Here is a 12,824-nt window from a genome sequence, read left to right as displayed (position 1 = left end):
CTTTAAAGAAGGTCATGTGCTGTGTTTGCAAAGATCACGCATGACACCTCTTTAAACTAATTATTTATTGATAGAATTCAAATGGAAAAAAAAATTAAATTTCACATGAATTTATAAAAGTGGCTGTTTATAATAAACTTCCTTAAATTATATGCACGCATATTACTCTTACCTGACACTGATATTAAAATCATTGTTGTGGTCTCTGTGATTTGGCTTAATTTATTTTTAAGAGAAGTGTAAGGATAATACAACTTCAGCATTTGGACAGTATTCTGCACTCATTTTGAAATTGACATTTGACATCATCTGACATAAAATTAATGAATAAAATGTAATTGATCTCATAGATGTGACTGTTGTGGTTCCTGGTCATAGCAGCACCAGTTGCTGCAGTTAATGAGGTGAATTCAAATGACTTTGACATAGTCCCTTTATTTATTTTTTCCCATATTAAATGCCTATTGGCCTGCTGTGCACAGTTAAGCTGATGCCACCGGGGTGGTGGTGCCCCCGGCTTGGGCCCGTCATCGCTGCTCGCAGCTTTAATTTGTTATTATTATTATTATTATTATTATTATTTTTTTACGCGACTATTTGGGCATTTTTGGGGCCCTTCCCATGCTCGAAAACTCTTGAAACTTTGCACACGCGTCAGAATGCGCGGCCATCAGGGCCGGGCTGAGGCTGGGACCCGGGCGTGGCAGGGGGGCTCGACAGCGCCCCCTAAAGTGGGGTCTGAAAACGGGGTCTATAAATCAAACACACTTCCACGTACATATATGAAACTCGGTACACATATAGAGCTCATCGGGCCGAACAACTTTCGTGCTCTAAGTTATGTGTCAGCCCAACAGGAAGTGAGCTATTATGGGTTGTTCGGAAAACGCATGCTCTGAAATTTGCGATACTCCTCCTAGACGATTCACCCGATCAGCACCAAACTCGGTCAGCATGAAGTCCAGACACTGAGGATGCTAAATTGCGAGCAACTTTCTGATTTCTCAAACGGTTTGGCCGTGGCGAAGAGACGAATTTATGGCGAGAAAAAGGAAACAGGAAGTGTGTTATAACTTTTGCATACATTAATTCATTTTGATGAAACTTCAGCTGTGTGTTCGTTGTAAGAGGACGATCACATGGATATGACTTTTGTGAGTCAAAGTTATAGCGCCACCAACTGGCAGCAGGAAGTGTGTCACTTTCAAAATTGCTTTAAATCCCCATCTTATTTTCACCCGATTTACTTCAAACTTCATCGGTATAATGTCAAAACATGGCAGATATAGACATATGAATGGATTCCTGATTCTAGAAAAACTGTTGTCATGGCAACGTGTCAAAGTCTAATAATCTTTTTTGGTGTTTTTGAGACTCTTCAAATGCTTGAAATTGCATGAAACTCAACACACACATCAGACATGCTGTCCAGAAGATCCAAGCAAAGATTCAGAAACGGGCGTGGTAGAGGGGCTCAGTAGCGCCATCTTTTGTCCAAAGCGGGGGGTTAGTTTTATCTACATTCACCAAACTCGGTATATATATTGTACATTTCGAGCCGGACAACTTTCTAATTTACAGTCATTAGCTCTGACCAACAGGAAGTCAGATAATTTGGTTGGAAGATAACAAGAAGTCAAAAGCGAGCTCTGAGTTTTTACCTTCTCCTCAAAAGCGATTCATTCAATCTCCTCCAAACTCGGACAACATGAAGTAAATATACAGAAGATGCTAAAATGCGAATGGTTATTGGATATCTCAAACGGTTTTCCCATAGCAAAAGGCTAAAAAACACAAAATAAGAACACAAGTGCCTGGTTCATAAATAAGGCTATACTCCCACCTGCTGGTTATTCTATATATCACACTGTGTTTTTTTTTTTTTTTTTTTTTTTCAACACATGCTCTCCCTTAAATGTCCAGTAGAGGGCAATATTGTATAAGTTTTCAAGCAAAAAACCTTGCCTCTGTGTGTGTGTGTGAATGGTTTTCTAGCCTGGTGGGGACTTAAACCTGAATGCACACAGACTCATGGGGACGTCCCAATGGGTACAAAAGCTTATAAATCAGACAGAATGAGTTCTTTTGAAAAGGTGAAAATGCAGAAAGTTGTGTGATGGGTAGATTTAGGGGCAGGGGCAGTGTAGGGGGACAGGATATATGGTTAGTACAGCATAAAAACCATTACGTCTATGGTGAGTCCCCAGAAAGATAGTGAACCAGATATGAGTGTGTGTGTGTGTGTGTGTGTGTGTGTGTGTGTGTGTGTGTGTGTGTGTGTGTGTGTGTGTGTGTGTGTGTGTGTGTGTGTATGTGTGTGTGTGTGTGTGTGTGTGTGTGTGTGTGTGGCTGTGTGTATGTGTTGTGGATGGGGAAATGGGGGATGGGCTGAGCTGATTGGAGTTGCCTGCAGCATACTTCAGCATTACTACTGTGTGTGTGTGTGTGTGTGTGTGTGTGTGTGTGTGTGTGTGTGTGTGTGTGTGTGTGTGTGTGTGTGTGTTGTTCTAGCCTGGTGGTGACTTAAACCTGAATGCACACTGACTCATGGGGACTTCTCAATGGGTACAAAAGCTTAAAAAATCAGACAGAATGAGTTCTTTTGAAAAGGTGAAAATGCAGAAAGTTGTGTGATGGGTAGATTTAGGGGTAGGAGCAGTGTAGGGGGACAGGATATATGGTTTGTACAGCAAAACCATTACGTCTATGCTGAGTCCCCAAAAAGATAGTGAACCAGACATGTGTATGTGTGTGTGTGTGTGTGTGTGTGTGTGTGTGTGTGTGTGTGTGTGTGTGTGTGTGTGTGAGAGAGAGAGAGAGAGAGAGAGAGAGAGAGAGAGAGACACTTTTCTGTCTAAAAAGATTACCTCTCAATGCTTTGGCCTGCATTAAAGGATTAAATATATTATTCTGGGTTTGAATAAAAAAAATAAATGTATAAAACCAGGTTATTTGTAGGGCATTGACAATATTGTTTTATATAATTAGTTAAATAATTGTGTTAATACAAATAATTATAATTAAAAAAATATAAATATAAAAAAATTACCCCTCCCTCTCCCTCTCTCAGGATCACTCCATGTGTGTGTTTGTGTGTGTGTGTGTGTGTGTGTGTGTGTGTGTGTGGATGGGGTCTCTCTCACTCTGTGTGTGTCACCTTGTCTCTTGTTTTTTCATAATTTAACCCTTTCATATCATAGGCTATCACAAATATCTATCACTTTATTGTGAAAAATAAGTAAAAAACTAAAACATATATTATATCATTAATTAAATACTGGTCTTCTGAACTTACAAAATTTTGAGCTGCAAAAAATACATTTGCACATAATTGAAAATTCTTTTAATTGTTTTTAATAACATGGGCTTTAAAGAAGGTCATTTGCTGTGTTTGCAAAGATCATGTATGACACCCCATTAAACTAATTATTTATTGATAGAATTCAAATGGATAAAAATGTTTAATTTCACATGATCTTATAAAATTGGCTGTTTATAATAAACTTCCATAAATTATATGCACGCATATAACTCTTACCTGACACTGATATTAAAATCATTGTTGCGGTCTCTGTGATTTGGCTTAATTTATTTTTAAGAGAAGTGTAAGGATAACACAACTTCAGAATTTGGAAAGTATTCTGCACTCATTTTGAAATTGACATTTGACATCATCTGACATAAAATTAATGAATAAAATGTAATTGATCTCATAGATGTGACTGTTGTGGTTCCTGGTCAAAGCAGCACCAGTTGCTGCAGTTAATGAGGTGAATTCTAATGACTTTGACATAGTCCCATTATTTATTTTTTCCCATATTAAATGCCTATTGCCTGCTGTGCACAGTTAAGCTGATGCCACCGGGGTGGCGGTGCCACCGGCTTGGGCCCGTCATCGCTGCTCGCAGCTTTAATTATTATTATTATTATTATTATTATTATTTTAACCCGACTATTTGGGCATTTTCGAGGCGCTTCCCATGCTCGAAAACTCTTGAAACTTTGCACACGCATCAGAATGCGCGGCCATCAGGGCCGGGCTGAGGCTGGGACCCGGGCGTGGCAGGGGGGCTCGACGGCGCCCCCTAAAGTGGGGTCTGAAAACGGGGTCTATAAATAAAACACACTTTCACGTACATATATGAAACTCGGTACACATATAGAGCTCATCGGGCCGAACAACTTTCGTGCTCTAAGTTATGTGTCAGCCCAACAGGAAGTGAGCTATTATGGGTTGTTCGGAAAACGCATGCTCTGGAATTTGCGATACTCCTCCTAGACGATTCACCCGATCAGCACCAAACTCGGTCAGCATGAAGTAAAGACACTGAGGATGCTAAATTGCAAGCAACTTTTTGATATCTCAAACGGTTTGGCCGTGGCGAAGAGACGAATTTATGGCGAGAAAAGGGAAACAGGAAGTGTGTTATAACTTTTGCATACATTAATTCATTTTGATGAAACTTCAGCTGTGTGTTCGTTGTAAGAGGACGATCACATGGATATGACTTTTGTGAGTCAAAGTTATAGCGCCACCAACTGGCAGCAGGAAGTGTCACTTTTGTCCAAAGTGGGGGGTTAGTTTTATCTGCAGTCACCAAACTCGGGATATATATTGTACTTTTCGAGCCGGACAACTTTCTAATTTACAGTCATTAGCTCTGACCAACAGAAAGTCAGATAATTTGGTTGGAAGATAACACAAAGTGGAAAGCGAGCTCTGAGTTTTTACCTTCTCCTCAAAAGCGATTCATTCAATCTCCTCCAAACTCGGACAACATGAAGTAAACATACAGAAGATGCTAAAATGCGAACGGTTATTGGATATCTCAAACGGTGTTCCCGTAGCAAAAGCCTAAAAAACACAAAATAAGCACACAAGTAATGGTTCATAAATAAGGCTATACTCCCACCTGCTGGTTATTCTATATATCACACTGTGTTTTTTTTTTTTTTTTTTTCAACACTTATACTCTCCCTTAAATGACCAGTAGAGGGCAATATTGTATAAGTTTTCAAGCAAAAAACCTTGCCTGTGTGTGTGTGTGTGAATGGTTTTCTAGGCTGGTGGGGACTTAAACCTGAATGCACACAGACTCATGGGGACTTCCCAATGGGTACAAAAGCTTATAAATCAGATAGAATGAGTTCTTTTGAGGAAAGTTTTGTGTGATGGGTAGGTTTAGGGGCAGGAGCAGTGTAGGATGACAGAATATATGGTTTGTACAGCATAAAAACCATTACGTCTATGAGTCCCCAGAAAGATAGTGAACCAGACATGAGTGTGTGTGTATGTGTGTGTGTTTGTGGGTGGGTGTGTGTGTTGTGGATGGGGGATGGTGGATGGGCTTAACTGATAAGAGTTGCCTGCAGCATACTTCAGCATTACTACTGTGTGTGTGTGTGTGTGTGTGTGTGTGTGTGTGTGTGTGTGTGTGTGTGTGTGTGTGTGTGTGTGTGTGTGTGTGTGTGTGTGTTCTTTTCTAGCCTGGTGGGGACTTCAACCTGAATGCACACAGACTCATGGGGACACGTGTCACTGATTTCTACAGTGTGTGTGTGTGTGTGTGTGTGTGTGTGTGTGTGTGTGTGTGTGTGTGTGTGTGTGTGTGTGTGTGTGTGTGTGTGTGTGTGAGAGAGCCACTCTTCTGTCTAAAAAGATTACCTCCCAATGCTGTGCTTTGGCCTGCATTAAAGGATAAAACATTTTATTCTGGGTTTGAATAAAAAAAATAATGTATAAAACCAGTTTATTTGTAGGGCATTGACAATATTGTTTTATATAATTAGTTAAATAATTGTGTTAATACAAATAATTATTAATAGAAAAATATAAATATAAAAAACATTACTAACAAAAGAAAAAAAATACATTTAATTGTCTTTTGAAACATTTCCCCACAGTTTAGACTTTACTATTATTGTTTTGCTGAAAATCATGTTTAATCTAAATCTCACTCTGCCACTCTGCCTCTCTCTCTCTCTCTCTCTCTCTCTCTCTCTCTCTCTCTCTCTCTCTCTCTCTCTCTCTCTCTCTCTCTCTCTCTCTCTCTCTCTCTCTCTCTCAGTGTGTGTGTGTGTGTGTGTGTGTGTGTGTGTGTTTGTTTGGAGGGGGATGGTGCCAGCTTCATTTTGATTGTGAAAAGATTAGCTCATTGCTGTGTGCTTTGGCAAGCATTAAAGGATAAAAAAATATATTATTCTGGGTTACAATAAAATTATAGAACCAGTTAATTTGTAACAATAGAAAAAACACATTTGAGTTTCCTTTTCAAACAATGAAGTTTGTGTAACCTAAAAATAAGCAGATTAATGCCTTTTATTTGTGGATGAAAATGAGAGCAAATGATATAGAATAACAAGAAGGTGGGAGTATAGCCTTAGTTATGAACCAGGTTGGATATGTCCTTGAGAACACCGGTTTGAAGATAAAACTATTGTTATTGCAAAACAGTGTTTCCAGACAGTGAAGAAAAAAAAAACTTTCTCCCACTGTTTAGATTATTATTTTTTTGTTTGTTTCAAATCTTGTTTCTTTCGGAATTAGACTCTGCCTCTCTGTCTGTCGTTCCCCTCCCCCCTCCCTCTCCCTCTCTGAGTTTCACTCTGTTTGGGTTGTGTGTGTGTGTGTGTGTGTGTGTGTGTGTGTGTGTCACCTTGTCTCTTGATTGTCATAATTTAAACCTTCATATCACAAATAACTATCACTTTAGTGTGAAAAATAAGTTTAAAAAAAAACAAAAAATATACTATATCTTTAATTAAATACTGGCCTTTTGAACTTACAACATTTTGAGCTGCAAAATATACATTTGCACATAATTGAAAGTGACCCATTATATCCTAATACATAAAAAAAAAAAATCTATATTTAAATTTCATAATAGGTGTGGCTTGTGGTCATAGGGGTACCAGCTGCTGTGATACATGTGGCATATTAGAGCAATTTTCAAATATTCTCCTGTTTAAATGCATATTGCCTGTCGTGCACATTCTCAGCGGTATAAAAACATGCTGCATGTTTTAGAGAGGTCGACTTTGACCAGTAAATATGGCATATTTAGATGACTTTGATATCGTTATTTTAAATTTAATTACATTTAAACATTTAAAAGTGGCTGTTAATAATACACTTCCATAAAATGTAAGCAGGCATATTCCTCTTACCTGACACTGATATTAAAATAATTTTTGCGGTTTCTGTGATTTGGCTTTATTTTTTATTTTTTTTATTTAAAAAAAATATTGAATGCCACACATATTGAAATAAAAACAAATGCTGCATAAAATTGGTGAACAATCACAAGCTACGGTAGGTCAAAAACACATAAAGAGAAGTGTAAGGATAATACAACATCAGCATTTGAAAAGTATTCTGCACTCATTTTGAAATTGACATTTGACATCATCTGACATGAAATTAATGAATAAAATGTAATTGATCTCAGAGATGTGACTTGTGGTTCCTGGTCATAGCAGCACCAGTTGCTGCAGTTAATGAGGTGAATTCAAATGACTTTGACATAGTCCCTTTATTTATTTTTTCCCATATTAAATGCCCATTGGCCTGCAGTTACAGTTAAGCTGATGCCACCGGGGTGGCGGTGCCCCCGGCTTGGGCCCGTCATCGCTGCTCGCAGCTTTAATTATTATTATTATTATTATTATTATTATCTTTTCGCCTTTTGGGCATTTTTGGGGCCCTTCCCATGCTCGAAAACTCTTGAAACTTTGCACATGCATCGGAATGTGTGGCCAACAGGGTCTGGCAGAGGCCTTTGACCCGGGCGTGGCAGGGGGGCTCAACAGCGCCCCCTTGAAAAACTGGGTCTATATATTAAACACACTTGCACGTACATGTATGAAACTCGGTACACTTATAGATTTCATCGGGCCAAACAACTTCCGCACTCATAGTCATAAGCTTTGCCCAACAGGAAGTGAGCTATTATGGGTTGTTCGGAAAACACATGCTCTGGAATTTGCGATACTCCTCCTAGATGATTCACCCGATCAGCACCAAACTCGGTCAGCATGAAGTCAAGACACTGAGGATGCTAAATTGAGAGCAACTTTTTGATATCTCAAACGGTTTGGCCGTGGCGAAGAGACAAATTTATGGCGAGAAAAGGGAAACAGGAAGTGTGTTATAACTTTTGCATACATTAATTTATTTTGATGAAACTTCAGCTGTGTGTTCGTTGTAAGAGGCCGATCACATGGATATGACTTTTGTGAGTCAAAGTTATAGCGCCACCAACTGGCAGCAGGAAGTGTCACTTTTGTCCAAAGTGGGGGGTTAGTTTTATCTGCAGTCACCAAACTCGGGATATATATTGTACATTTCGAGCCGGACAACTTTCTAATTTACAGTCATTAGCTCTGACCAACAGGAAGTCAGATAATTTGGTTGGAAGATAACAAGAAGTGGAAAGCGAGCTCTGAGTTTTTACCTTCTCCTCAAAAGCGATTCATTCAATCTCCTCCAAACTCAGACAACATGAAGTAAATATACAGAAGATGCTAAAATGCGAACGGTTATTGGATATCTCAAACGGTGTTCCCGTAGCAAAAGCTTAAAAAATACAAAAGAGAGACACAAGTAACTGGTTCATAAATAAGACTATACTCCCACCTGCTGGTTATTCTATATAATCACACTGTTTTTTTTTTTTTTTCAAAACTTATGCTCTCCCTTAAATGACCAGTAGAGGGCAATATTGTATAAGTTTTCAAGCAAAAAAACTTGCCTCTGTGTGTGTGTGTGAATGGTTTTCTAACCTGGTGGGGACTAAAACCTCAATGCACACAGACTCATGGGGACGTCCCAATGGGTACAAAAGCTTATAAATCAGACAGAATGAGTTACTTTGAAAATGTGAAAATTCAGAAAGTTTCCTGTGATGGGCAGGGGCAGTGTAGGACAGAATATATGGTTTGTACAGCATAAAAACCATTACATCTATGCTGAGTCCCCAAAAAGATGGTGAACCAGACATGAGTGTGTGTGTGTGTGTGTGTGTGTGTGTGTGTGTGTGTGTGTGTGTGTGTGTGTGTGTGTGTGTGTGTGTGTGTTGGGAGGGGGGGGGGGTGGTGGATGGGCTGAGCTTAGCTGATAAGGGTTGCCTGCAGCATACTTCAGCATTACTACTGTCTGTGTGTGTGTGTGTGTGTGTGTGTGTGTGTGTGTGTGTGTGTGTGTGTGTGTGTGTGTGTGTGTGTGTGTGTGTGTGTGTGTGTGTTATTTTTTCTAGCCTGGTGGGGACTTCAACCTGAATGCACACAGACTCATGGGGACACGTGTCACTGATTTCTACTGTGTGTGTGTGTGTGTGTGTGTGTGTGTGTGTGAGCCACTCTTCTGTCTAAAACAATTACCTCTCAATGCTGTGCTTTGGCCTGCATTAAAGGATTAAACATATTATTCTGGGTTTGAATAAAAAAATAAATGTATAAAACCAGTTTATTTGTAGGGCATTGACAATATTGTTTTATATAATTAGATACCCCCCCCCCCCCCTCCTCAGGATCACTCTGTGTGTGTGTGTGTGTGTGTGTGTGTGTGTGTGTGTGTGTGTGTGTGTGTGTGTGTGTGTGTGTGTGTGTGTGTGTGGAGGGGGTCTCTCTCACTTTTTTCTAGCTTTGCACAACTTCAGCCCGGCCCCTAGGAGCCTGTTTCGAACCGTCCTCGCCGTGCACTTCACCCCAGTTGACTTTAGCCATTCTTTTTGTAGGTCACTTGATGTCATCCCATTGCTGTTGAGTGACATTCGAATGAGTTGGCTGTCATTATGGTCAGTGGAAAGTCGTTTTCGCCCTCTGCCGGTCTGTAGCTTTGTTGTCCCCAATGTCTGCTGCTTGACCTTATTCTTATGAACTGCCGTCTTTGAAATTTTAAGGATGGAAGCAACCCGACGCTCACTGTATCCCTCTGCCAGTAAAGCCAGAATTGAACCCTTATTGTCCTCACTCAAAACTTTCCTTTTCAACTTTTTTGGCATGGTCAATTGTTATTTTTTGATTCCAATTACTTTTGAGGTACTACTAGCAATGGTTTTTGTGATCCAGCTGGTCCTACTGCAAGAGGATGGAGATGTTTTATACTTTTCCTTATTAAATAAGATTTGGTTCAGTTGATCACCTAATCAGCACCTCATTCAGTAGAATGAGGTGTGCCTGTGTTGGAATTCAACAGACACTGGAATGGAATGGCTTCCAAACTTGTAGAGATGCTGATATAAGAAAATATTTTGAGAGATCTCTTAGTTTTTTCCTGAGCTGTATATACAGATATTATATAGTTTGTCATCTTGTTAGGATCAACATAAGGTCAAATATTTATCTTTTAAAAAGCACTTTAAATGATAAGTAATCTTTCGATGTAACTTCTTTATGCTAAGGGAAACTTAAATATAAGAAAGCCTCGACAATCATCTGTAACAACGGAAAAATGTAAAAGCGAAAAAGATAGACAAAGAACAGTTCTTATTTTCGTCAAACATAAATACACGAAGTCACATCACCAGATCGACGAAACCTCCCTGCCTTCCTATGCGTCGCACCCCGAAATGACGAGCTTTGTTGTTGGTTTGGTTTATAGACCGCAGTGACGCGGTCCTTGCCATCTCCTTCCGCCGTGTGATTAAAAATTGTTTCTCTTACAAGGGTTTTGCATGATTTTAGAGCAAGATCTGCTTATTTATGAAAATTACTATTTATTACTGTTTCGTCATGTATAAGAAAACCTATGGGTGTAATAAAAAACAACAACACACCCTTTAAAAATCACATCATATATGGATACAAAGTCGAATTAGAAAGCAAACATTCCCCAAAGATAACATTAAATGATATGGGAATTTGGTAAATTATATAAAAGGAATTCCCCCACCAAATGCGCTTTCCGATTCTATAAGGCACGGTCGGTCACAGCTGCCCAGAAACTCAGGGTGATTTGCACTTTTCATTACGCCAGAAGCGCAGTGCGGAAGAATACAACATGAACCTGAAACCCCCTCTTTCAATCCATCTCAAATCGGGTTCAGTGCACGGATCTTCTTCTTCTTTTTTTACTGCAGCGCCCTAATGAACTTGCGTGTAAAATTTATTGGCTTAAAATGTCGTCTCGAAGAATTTCTAGAATGTTAGTTAACCCGGATTGAAAGTTATTTGAAAACAATCCAATTTTTCAACGAATAAGAAGCATGTATTTTACAAGGTTAAAACATTTCCCAATTCCCATCATAACAAATTAAGAGTTTTTCAATTGTTTAACACTCTTGGGAGTAGATTCCAAAAATAAAAAAGTGAATAAATGTACATGTACATGTAACCTGAATTTGAAGAGTTAGTGGATACGTTAAATGCGTTTCTTTGTCACACTGAAACTAGGGTGGGTGCGGGGCAAACCCATTGGCAAACCAGACCTCCACCACTCTGGGATTTGTGCTGACGTACACATCAGGACTGCTACAAGTGGGAAGGCAACACGAATACACCTTTTTACGGTCTATCTATGGAATACACTAACGACACCAGTGGACTGCCTGTTGTGTCTAAACTAGTGGGTTATTTTTTTGTTTACTGTCTGGTCTAAATCTAAACCAGTGCTGTCAGTGTCCTTCAAACCTGTCCTGGAGGTACCCCAGCTCTCCATATTTTGTGTCTCCCTTATTTAGTCATTGCACTCTCTACTAACAAATTGATGAGATGAATCAGGCGTGATAAATGAGGGAGACACAAAATGTGTGCAGTGCTGGGGTGCCTCCAGAACAGGTTTGAAAACCACTGGTCTAAACCAAACCATGAAGCATGCATTGTTTAAATGTTTTATTGCCCTAAATAAACACGTTGGTTAGGGGATTACGTTTCAGTTAGTTAAATTACAGCATTTCGTCTAAAAAAATAAATGAGTCCTTTTATCTAAATGAGTCATTTTTAAATATAGCATTAAAAAATCAATACAGTCATTCGAACTCTTTTTGCAATATATTTACCAAAACAAGCATCTAAATTCTTTTAAAATGTTCTTCTTTCATTTCTGTACTTTGGACACTCATTATAACATGTTCTACAGTTTCTTTTTGATTACAGTATTCACATACTCCTGTCTAATGTTTCATTCCTAAATATGTACGTGATTTGTTATTTTAAGCATCTGACGTCGTTGTTTTCGCGTCAGCCTTTGTAATTCGTTTGCAGATTCGTCATCAGTCATTCACTTTGTAATACACATCCAATAAAACAATTTAGCTAATAAAACACCTTGTTGTATGTACATCATCTGTGAATTTTGCGACAACCAATGATGTATTGAGTTAAAATGAAATGTAAACGTGACGAATGGGGCAAAGTCTGAAATCTATGTTTGGAGCAATGATTTAGTTTGCAAGTTAACCACTAGGTGGCACCAATGTTACACTAATTACAGAACATTCATAAAGAAAAGTCCAGTTGAAACCTTATACCTAACAGTCTGGTTTGAATGAAAAGAAAACATTCAGAGTTAAACAGACTTGTTCACACCTTTCCTCTTCATCAGCATTATCACACAAAAGGCCGTTTAAGTGCAATGAATGATTGCCCATTTCAACACATTCTCTCATATAAAACATTTCAGTTCTAAAGACCCAATCTGTGATAGACAGAAATGGGATTTACTAAAATATAATTGTTGTGATTTCACAGCAACTATTCTTTGTTTTGTGATCAACATATTATTTGGTTTTAACATAAAATGTAAAATTCACTTGTAAAAAATGTTTTATACCAAACATGTTGTGGAGTAGGCTACTTAAATTGTCTGGTTGTAAATGGTTTGAACA

This window comes from Pseudorasbora parva, chromosome 11, assembly GCF_024679245.1.
Source record: "Pseudorasbora parva isolate DD20220531a chromosome 11, ASM2467924v1, whole genome shotgun sequence".
Classification (NCBI taxonomy): Eukaryota; Metazoa; Chordata; class Actinopteri; order Cypriniformes; family Gobionidae; genus Pseudorasbora; species Pseudorasbora parva.
Note: the sequence above shows the minus strand (reverse complement) of the source record.